The sequence below is a fragment of the Cebus imitator genome, unplaced genomic scaffold, assembly GCF_001604975.1.
Source record: "Cebus imitator isolate Cc_AM_T3 unplaced genomic scaffold, Cebus_imitator-1.0 Scaffold61, whole genome shotgun sequence".
Classification (NCBI taxonomy): domain Eukaryota; kingdom Metazoa; phylum Chordata; class Mammalia; order Primates; family Cebidae; genus Cebus; species Cebus imitator.
The window spans coordinates 1,449,624-1,459,370 of NW_016107376.1; positions in this window are offsets into that span (position 1 = coordinate 1,449,624).

Sequence of the window (9,747 nt, forward strand, 5' to 3'; positions counted from 1 at the left end):
AGGTGATGAGGAGGAAGGCAGCAAATCACACTGCCACGTGTGTACCTATGCAACAATCTTGCATGTTCTTCACATGTACCCCAAAACCTAAAATGCAATTAAAAAATAAAAAAATTTTTAAAATTTCGATCACATGTATAACTGATGTCCTAAATGAGGAAAGAATGGGGCAGAAACAATTTGAAGACATAATGGATGAGATAATTTCAAAACTAATGTGAGACATTAATGCACAGTTTCCAAGAAGTTCCATGAACCCAAAGCAGGATAAACCAAAGCTAAAGAACAAACCTTCAAAGTAGACAAGGTGGGAAAGCATTGCCTTCAAAGAAACAATAATAAAAATGACAGCATGCATCTTAACAAAAATAATATAAACAAGAAGGAAATTAAAAGGCATCTTCAAAGGTCTGAAAAACATGACTGCTAACTTAAAGTTCTATATCCAGTGAAATTAATATTCAAAAATGAAAGTCAGTATGAACAAATGTGTAGAAGATAACAGAGTTGATGTATTTCCCAGTCGTAAACAAACAAACAAAAAAAACTAAGAACTCTTCAAGCAAAATAAAATTATTCTAGATGGAAATACAGAAATACAAAATGAATTAAGTATCACCAGTAAGGATACATACAAATAAACACTAGGGGTATGTAAATATATACAAATCAATGTGAATACTATATAAATAATGTATGAATAAGGGTATGATATTTTGTGAAATTTTAATTATATGTAGAAAGATTTTAAAAAGAAGATAATGTAAAGGTAGAAAGTGAGTAAAAAGATTTTAGAGATTCTAAGGCTCTACCAGTACTGCGGAAATATGAAAATTAATACTTTGCATTAGTGTATAATCAGAAGGTGATACATATTATAATTTCTATAGTAATCAATAAAAGATACTAAAATAATGTATAAACAACATTCAATTAATACAGTAAAAGGTAATATAATAAAATAGTAAATACAAAAGAAACAAGATAAAGAAACACTAGAATATGAATAAAATAGAAAATAGCAATAGTATGATCATTTTAAGCTCAACTATTTCAAAGCTGCATTAAATACAAATGAATTAAATACCCCAAGGAAAAACATAATATTGTCAAACTGGATTAAAAAATAACAACTACAGTTTAATGATGCATATAAGAGACTGACTTTGAATAATAACAAATATGAGAAATGGAGCTTAGCATAATTCTTACCATCACTAGGCACTGAGAATATTAAAATTAAAACTACAATGAAATACCAAGACACCTACTCAAATGGTAAATCCTAAAATGCTGACAGCACTAAATTTTGGTGATTATGTGAAAAATGGAAACTGTCATACAATGCTGGGAAAAGTATAAATTGGTAAGGCCAAGATGGACAACTATTTGGCATTGTCCACTAAAGTTAAGCATATGCTCTTCTTATGATTCAGTGAGTCCAGTTTTATGCATACATCCAACAAAACTGCTTGTGTATGTGCACCAGAAGAAATGTATGAGAATGTTCATAATAGCATAATTCACAACAGCAAAAACTAGAAATAACTCAAATGTCAAAAAGAAGTCGATTAAATTGTCTTACACTTGTATAACAAAATATATAAAACAAATTTACTGCAGCTAGTCACAAAAACGTGATTATCATAAATTTAATATTAATCAGCAGAAACACCCAAATAATATCTTTAAATGATTCTAATTATATAAATATACCAAAGCTAATAATGGTGAAACTTAAACTATATGCTAGAGATCAAGGTGAAGACTGTGGTTATTTTTGGGGGAGCATGTAGAAAGACTGGGAAAGGACATTAAAAGTGTCTTCTCTAGTATTGGCAATGTTCCCATTTTTTTACCTGGATGGTATTTATATACTCTGTGGTAATTCATTAAGCTGAGCAATAATAATTTGTTTCTTTTTTTTTTTTTTAGATGAGTATATCAGTAGAAAAATTTCAAAAATTATAGAGATGGATCTGTTTTTGTGAGATAACACTGCTGGGCTTAATAGATGAGCTGAAATATTAAGCAAAGATTTATGAAATAATTCTTCCAGCAGACATCTTTTTGGCAGACATAGAAATGCAACAAGACAACGTGGGCTGAAAACACAGAGGATGAAAAAGGAATAGTTCCAAGGGAAGGTAGCCAGCACTGGAAGATGCTTGTTATTAAGAAAGGAGCAAATCTATGAAATTTTCTCTTTATCAAATCACAACATAGCAATAGGAAAATAAATGGAGGTTTTTTACTTATCACTTAAGAAAAATGGTTTTTGTAGGTGGTTTTGCCATCTACAAAACTGATCTGACTAAGCCTTGTGACATTAATAGTCAGTTGCCATCTAGTGTACAATCACAAAGTTTGGAGACGAAAATTATCTATTTGATCTCTACAAAAAAAAATCACATCTAGAATGTAATATAATTTTAATAATGTCAATGTTTAATTTCTAAGTAGTTATTTAAACAACTGTGTAGGGATTTGGCTTAATGAATGCTGAAGAGCCAGAGGAGAGAAAATTTCATAGCTATTCAGTTGAAACTCCGCATAATTTCTTAATAGAAGTCCTGATTGCACAAATTGGGACTAAAGAACTTCAGGTCTCCAGGTTTCTGACTCAGGTATGTCAGGCAAACTTCTTTCATTTGCCAAAATAGCAATTATCATAACATTTAATATTCCTGGCACTGTGCTGAAGTTGGGATACAAAACTGAAATACGCTGCAACATAACTTTATAAAGTATGACATTAGTAAATGGCGCTATAATCATCATATTACTCTCAGGAAAACTAAACCTATGATACTCTAGGAAATATATGCAAAGGTAAACTATGATTAAAATTCACCATTTTACTATTATAATGTTCCTAGTATTTGTCCACTATTATAAATTTATTTTGTATTATTCATATAAATTTGCTATACAGTATATATGTCTAAATAATATAATAATTACATATTATTACATAATAGGTAATGTTTGTTTATAATTCATATTATATATATTATAAATTTATTTTCTATGATTATAACATTTACATATTATAAAGTTCACTATTATTTACTCAATTCCAACTTCTCATCTGTATATTATTTTATAAAGAATTTCCATTTTTATCATTAAAACCTAGTTTATTACCAGTAAGCAGAATGTCTTTAATTGAACTCATTTACTCAAACTACAAAAATGCAAGGTTCTTAGATATTAAGTCCAAAAATATGTTCAAATTCAATTTGTAGATTGTTAAATCTTACTAAAGTCCATTAAAGGATACCTACACGAGGCTAATTTTTATACTATTATTTTAATCAATAAAGGCTTAGTATCCAGAATCTATATATTGATTTGCAAGAATAAAGAATTCTTGCAAATCAATTAGGAAAAGACACATGAGCCAATGAAATATAAACACATAAAAGAAAATAGAGGCATTTCACAGAAAAGTAAATAAAAGTCTAGAGAAAGACTTTTTTTTTTTTGAGACAGAGGTTCACTCTTGTTACCCAGGCTGGAGTGCAATGGCGCGATCTCGGCTCACCGCAACCTCCGCCTCCCGGGTTCAGGCAATTCTCCTGCCCCAGCCTCCTGAGTCGCTGGGATTACAGGCACGCGCCACCATGCCCAGCTAATTTTTTGTATTTTTAGTAGAGGCGGGGTTTCACCATGTTGACCAGGATGGTCTCGATTTCTTGACCTCGTGACCCACCCGCCTCGGCCTCGCACAGTGCTGGGATTACAGGCTTGAGCCTTTTGACCTAACTAGTTCTCCTGGAAATGTAAATTAAGAGCAAATCAAGATATAATTTTATACTCACAAAAATGAGTAAAAGTCTAGCAATATTGTTTTGACAACAATGTGGAATTCTGGAGATTTTTACATATTGTTAGCCATATGTAAATAAATTACTGCAACTACATTAAAAAACAATTTAGCACTTTAGCTATTTCTTATAAAATTGAAGATGGGCATGCTTTACCATTAACCAGTTCCACACTCAGGTATATGGCCCATAAATGTGCACATGTGCAAAAAGATATGACTATTATGAACAAAGCAACATTGTTCGTAATGTTAGCAAAAAATAACAGCAGACAATCCAAATGTCCAAAAACAGCAAAATGAAAAACTATAGAATATTAATATTAAAAATATTTTATAGTATTGAAAACAATTGACTTAAAAACATAAATGACTCAGGTATAATTTGACTTTTTTACATTTTTCTTTTTAAGTTCTGGGATACATATGCAGGATGTGCAGATTTGTTACATAGGTAAACAGGTGCCATGGTGGTTTGCTGCACCCGTCAACCCATCACCTAGGTATTAAGCCCCACATGCATTAGCTCTTGATGCTCTCCCTTTCCCACCACCCTCCTCGGCAAGCCCCAGTGTTTCTTCCCCTCCCTGTGTCCATGTGTTCTCATTGTTCAATTCCTACTTGTAAGTGGAAACATGTTGTATTTGGTTTTTTGTACCTGTGTTAATTTGCTGAGGATAATGGCCTCCAGCTCCATCCATGTCCCTGCAAAGGACATGATCTGTTTCTTTTAATGACTGTATAGTCCATGATATATATGTACCACATATTCTTTATCTAGTCTATCACTGAGGACATTTAGTTGATTCCATGTCTTTGCTATTGTGAACAGAGCTACAATAAACATACACATGCATGTATCTTTACAGTGAAATGATTTATACTCCTTTGGGTATACACCCAGTAATGGAATTGCTGGGCCAAGTGGTATTTCTGGTTCTAGATCTTTAAGGAATCACCACACTGTCTTCCACAGTAGTTGAACTAATTTACATTTCCACCAACAATGTAAAAGCATTTCTATTTCTCCACAGTCTCGGCAGCATCTGTTATTTCTTGACTTTTCAGTATTCACCATTCTGATTGGTATGAGATGATATTTCATTGTGGTTTGGATTTGCATTTCTCCCATGGTCAGTGATGTTGAGCTGTTTTTCATATGTTTATTGGCCACATAAGTATTTTCTTTTAGGAAGTGTCTGTTCATGTCCTTTGCACACTTTTTGATGGGATTGTTTGCTTTTTCTTGTAAAGTTAAACTCCTTGTAGATTCTGAATATTAGACCTTTGTCAGATGGAAAGATTGCAAAAATTTTCTTCCATTCTGGCTTTTTTCTTTTAAAATGAATTTTAATAAAACTCACAAACAAAATAAAATAATATAATGTTTAAGGAACAGAAAAACATTAACATCAGAATAGCAGTTACTGATCAGAACAAGGGTACAGGAGAAGGGTACTGAAGATATGCGTTGACAATGTTCTAGATCAGGGCTCAGCAAACTATAGCCATGGGTCACATCTGGCCTGATGCCTGTTCTGTAAAGTTTTATTGGAGCATACTCATTTACATATTGTTTACAGTGGCTTCTATGCTACAAAGGCAGACTTGAATAGTTGTAACAGAAATTCCATCTAGTCCACAAAACGCAAATATTTCTTATCTGGTCCTCTACAGAAAGTATTTACCAACCTCTATTACAATTCATAAATTCAATGATAGGTTCCTGGCTCAGTATGCTTCATAATTTACATATGTAACTTAGATATGTTACATATATTCTTTTGTATGTATCATTATATAACTGTTTCAAAACAGTGTTCTTATAGAAATACATTTTTACATTAGACTACTTGGATTGGCATCTTCTTCCATCTCCGGTTTTTTCTATTTGTTTGTTGTTGTTGTTTTGCTTTGTTTTTGAGACAAAGTCTTGCTCTGTCACCCAGGCTGTAGTGCAAACGGCATGATCTCAGCTCACTGTCACCTCCATCTCCCAGGTTCAAGCAATTCTCGTGTCTCAGCCTCTCAAGTAGATGAGATTACAGACACTACACACAGCTAATTTTTGTATTTTTAGCAGAGACCATATTTCACCATGTAACCGAGGCTGGTCTTAAACTCCTGACCTCTAGTGAATCATCCACCTCATCCTCCCAAAGTTATTACAGGCATGGGCCACCATGCCAGGGAATTGGCAAGCCTTTATATCAATGTGGCTGGTGGGAAACTTCATGCCAGCACCCTACTCTAATGTCATCACTTACTTTTCATTAGATCAATCATGCAAATTACCTACTCCCAGTCATAGGGAAAAACATTTTGCAAAAATTTTCTTCTATTCTGACTTTTTTCTTTTATTCTGACTTCCTTATTTATGTTAGGAAAATGGGCCTAACATAAATAAGATAATAAGAATTACAAAAACACTAACACAAAGGGTAGTTAATACATTGGTTTCTTGGCTACCATAACAAAACAGCTCAGATTGGGTGGTTTTAGACAACAGATATTTATTCTCTCACACTTCGGAAAGCCAAGCATCTGAAACCAATGTGTTGCAGGATGGGTTTCTTCTGGAAGCACTGAAGAATCTGTTCCATACCTCTCCTAGCTTCTAGTGGTTGCTGGCAATCCTTGGTGTCCCTTGGCTTGTATACACATCACTGTGATCTCCACATCTTCCTTCACATGGCTTTTCTGTTTGTATCTTCGAGTCTTCACATGATCTTCTTACAAGGACACTAGCCATTGGGTTTAGACCCCACCTTAATTCAGTATGACCTCATTTTAACTAATTACTTCTACAAAGAGTCTATTTCCAAATAAAGTCATATACTGAGGTTTTAGGCTGACATAAATTTTGTGGGCAAACTATTCAACCCAGTATACCTGTTATACCCAAACGAATAGATTGCACCTCTGTGCTAGGGTATAGAAAACTCTTAAACTCCTTTTCAAGGTCCTGGCAAGTATATTGTTCAGGGGCCATTCAGGAAGACAGAAGTCATTCTAAGCATTTAAAATAGAAGTAATAGTAAAAGTAATTGGTTACAGTGGTGTTTGGAAGAGTGAAGAAGTCAAGCATGGGACAATGAGTTAACCTGGACATTTGCGCAGAAGAAAGCCACTGTCACTCCTTGACTGGAGAGGGCGTGGAAGTGATATTCTCAACATCCAAGGATCAGGATCACACAACAGTAGCCAAAGCAGCAATGAGCCTGTTGGTTGGAAATTGGAGCCGCTGAGTATATGAAGCAGCTAACTGAGATAAAACAGGGGGTAAGAATAGGAAAGAGAGTAGGCTGGGGATAATCTGCCCTATTCCTCCACTGCCCTCTCAATTCCCACTCAGCCTCCCATTTGCCACGCCCAGCTGGAAGCCAATATCTCGTGGATAAAGCAGCCAGCAGATGTTTACCTTACGGTCAAAGAAAAGCCAAGCAAGGAAAGGCTACAGTGGGTCAGAGGGCAAACAGGCCATGACCAGCCCAGCAAACATAAACAAAAGTTAAAAAAAAAAATTCGCAGATGCTTATAATTTAAAGGAAAGATTAAAATGAAAAGTTTTAAGAAGGTATGAAGCACCTCAAATGTTTCTTCGTCGTTCAGCCTTCTCACTGATAGGAAATTTCACTTTATTAGTAATCCCAGCTACTCAGGAGGCAGAGGCAAAAGAACCACTTGAACCCAGGAGGCAGAGGTTGCACTGAGCCAAGACTATAAGATTGTGCCATTGCACTCCAGCCTGGTGACAAAGTGAGACTCTGTCAAAAAAAAAAAAAAAAAAAAAAAAAAAAGGAAAATTCTTAGAAGATCATACATAGTACATTTTTTTAAATGTTGACTACTGTGTACAACTTAAAATATAGTTTTAACCTAAGATTCCAAATACCTATTTTCTCATTTAACCTCTTTTCTGGGCTTGTTTTGAGCTTATATAAAGCATTTTCTGTATAAATGGCAGCATTAATAAAGCAAGAATAATATATATCCACTTTTCTCTTTTTCCTTCTTCCCCATTAGAATTAAGAAAAGGAAAAAGCATGAAAACACACATACTCCTCCTGAGAATAATCCACTTACACATTCTGACTCAAATTTTCTAAACAATTTTAAAGTGTTTCAAAGTATTTTTAATTTCGTACAGAGCTGCAAAAAGAATGCATTCACCATGCACAGGTTTGATAAATAGTATGGAAATGTCACCAACATTGTTATTTTGTGACTTGTCAATAACCTGAGTGCAATTTACTGCATCTATTAAGAAAAAGCTAAAGAGAAAAAAAAAAAGCTTTGATGAAATGAAACGGTTCCAAAGCTATTAAAACCCTCCACATTTTGGACAGATGCCAATTCTCTGCTTAGTGTCATTTTTAAATAAATGACACAATCATAAAATAAATACTCATTGATATTTGATTTGCTTTGATGCAAACCCATTCTGGGAATAATAGCAGCACAAAATATTAGGATTCTGATGATTTTTTTTTTTACCTTGAGTGATGACGCTATCACATGCAAAAACCTGAACCAAATGAGATGGTCAAGGCATGGACTTTGCTGGAGAATCTGCAATCTAAAGCATAATTCACAACATCCCTGGCAGATGGCACACAGTTATCTAATCATCTTTGGAAAATAGCAAGAGATTTATTTAAAGCTGCCGTTTCGATCTTTTTTGTTGCTTTTTTCAGATACAGTCTCGCTCTGCCGCCCAGGCTGGAGTGCAGTGGTGCAATCTCAGCTCAGTGCAACCTCCACATCCTAGGTTCAAGTGATTTCTTGCCTCACCCACCTGAGTAGCTGGGACTACAAACATGCACCACAATGCCCAGCTGATATTTGACTTTTTAGTAAAGATGAGGTTTCACCATGTTGGCCAGGCTAGTTTCAAACTCCTGACCACAGGTGATCTGCCCGCCTTGTTCTCCCCAAGTGCTGGGATTACAAGCATGAGCCACAGCGCCTGGCGAGCTGCCCTTCAGATCTTAAAGACTTGATAAACAGCAAGAATTGACAGGTTTAGGGTTCTTTACTACCTAAGTTTTTATTGGTCATTTGCCTACATCTCAGTAAAAGTACAAATAAATAGCTAATATATTCCTTAATAATGACATTTATGAAAAGCATTAATGAAATGATTTTTGAATAAAAATTATTTGGAAAAAATGTCATTTAGACAAATTCACTGTAAAGCTATCCTGACAATTTTCTTAAAATTTAAAAAAATAACATGATTTGATACTTTTAGACCATAAAAGAGTATTTGAAAATTGCGCTGTGATCTTCAAAGGTATAACTGAAAAACAAATTAATTGATTTTTAAGCCCAGTAAATTGCTTTCTTTCCCTTTTGTTTAACTGGCATTTATCTTTTTTTTAGATGTACTTTGAGAGTAAAGTGAGCCAATAAAAAACCCATTTGAAATATAATTATAATTTGTAGATTAAACAGGAAATTTTACTACACAATTAAGCAACCTGGTTATATAACAAACGATTAAGCATAACTGAATTATACCTCAATTTGAATTTCCAGTTGTTTTCAGGGGTAGATAGCCAGGAATAGGCTCTATAGAGGTTAGGAACCCAGGCTTTGGAGTCAAGTACATCTGGATCAAAAACCAAGCTCTGCCGTCCACTATGTGTGACCTTGGGAAGTTACTTAAGCTTTTGTTTCACTGTTTTTTAAATGGGCTGATAATTGTATTTTATGCCCTTGTTTTCAGAAGTAAATGAATGGCATGGTATCTATGAAGTGCTCAGACCCTAAAACTAAATACTTGCTCAGTAAATAACTTTGCAATATTGTTTTATATCACTACTGAGGCATGAAATTATACAATCCCTTATTTCCTGGTTTTCCTAAAATGTAACTAAAACAAGTAACTTCAAATGTCAATCAGGTCAATTCAG